Here is a 1,572-nt window from a genome sequence, read left to right as displayed (position 1 = left end):
CCTTCAGCTGAAGGAAGCACACCTCTGCTTCAAAATGTTTAAATATGAAGCTAAATTTCTGCTTTTTGTTTGTATAAGTTTACTTGGTTTAATATAAGATGCCGGTGAAACAAGAGTCAAATCTAACGTATGCAAACAAAACACCCACAAAATCGATGAAAGGTAAAATAAATAAAAACGAGACAGCTGGACTTTGACATGTTAAAAAGTGAAGCATAAAATTCAGCTGATGCAGCTGCAGATCCTACAGAGCAGACAGACAGTTTTCAAGATGAGACGACTTTTATTCCTCTGTCTTCACGGCAGCAACAAAACCTGCTGTGGACTTGAGAAATGTAAAACAAAAAACTAAAACAGACAGAATGAAATTAGTTTTAATCATTTACTAAATGGTAGATTTTTCCTTGTTCCATATTACTGTAGTAAAAATTATATTATCTTTGACAAGACTTCATTACCTATTTATTAATTTCCTGTAAATTGACAATTTTAAACACATTTTGATCCATTTTAAAATCCATCTTTTTATTCACTGAGTTAAATAATTTTCCTTCTTTCACTCAAATTTCAGACCTTACATCAACTCACTCTATATACTTTATTGGATGTTCCAAATTTAACGACCAACTCAACCATGGTGAGAAAATATTACAATCTATTTAATGACAGTTTGAGTTGTTAAAACCTTCAGTTCAGATAAAACAATAAAAAATCTCTTTATTTTCTTTATCTGTATAATTTTATTTTGCTCGTTTATTTTTCTTGAACAAAAAGACTCATCTGTCAGATTTATATCTCAGGACCTGTTCAGTGTTTGGACTCATTTCTCAGTCTGATTCTTTTTTTCTTGATTCTTTTACGTATTAAACATTTTTGACACTGTTGTTACTCGATCCGGTTGAGAAGAATAAAAATTTAATGAAATAAAGATCTGTTCATCTCCATCTTCTTACACTTCTTCGCAGAGGCAACAGGTCCAGAAGAGAAACCCAGAGACTTCCCTGAGAAACGGTTCAGAACTGAACGAATACAAAGAGTGAGCGATGTGCTTTTAACAGCAATTTTTGTTTCATTTTTACAGGAAAAGTAAAAATTAAAAGAAGACGAAACGTGGGAGGCTGTGATCCAGATGGTTTTTGTCTGTTTTCAATAAATCTGTAAATAAATGATAAAAAGTCTGATGTGTGAGAAGACTTGTTTTATCCTCATATTTAATGTATGTGCTCATTTACACTCCAGGTATTTAAAAAAAGAATTTCTGCTGAGTTTGTACTTTTTATCCACAACCACAAGCAAAGTAAAATACTTTTTAAGAAAGAACACAGTGGCGACTGGTGGACTTTTCTCCAGTGGGGGCTACAACTCCAAAGTAGACATCTCAAAGCACACAAACTTGCACTAAGTTGTATCACGTCAGTGTATTTATAAATGAAAACAATATAAACATTGCAATGTCATGTTGTGTTTTATGTTTTGTACATAAATTTGCTCTTCTGTAACTGAGGAGCAAATTTCTTCATGACTCTGGTTAAAGTCAGGGTTGATTTAACCAGATTCTGATAGAGCATGGTC

The sequence above is a fragment of the Austrofundulus limnaeus genome, unplaced genomic scaffold, assembly GCF_001266775.1.
Source record: "Austrofundulus limnaeus strain Quisiro unplaced genomic scaffold, Austrofundulus_limnaeus-1.0 Scaffold1096, whole genome shotgun sequence".
NCBI classification, from domain to species: Eukaryota; Metazoa; Chordata; class Actinopteri; order Cyprinodontiformes; family Rivulidae; genus Austrofundulus; species Austrofundulus limnaeus.
The sequence above is the reverse complement of the archived record's forward strand: the minus strand, read 5'-3'. Positions refer to the sequence as shown.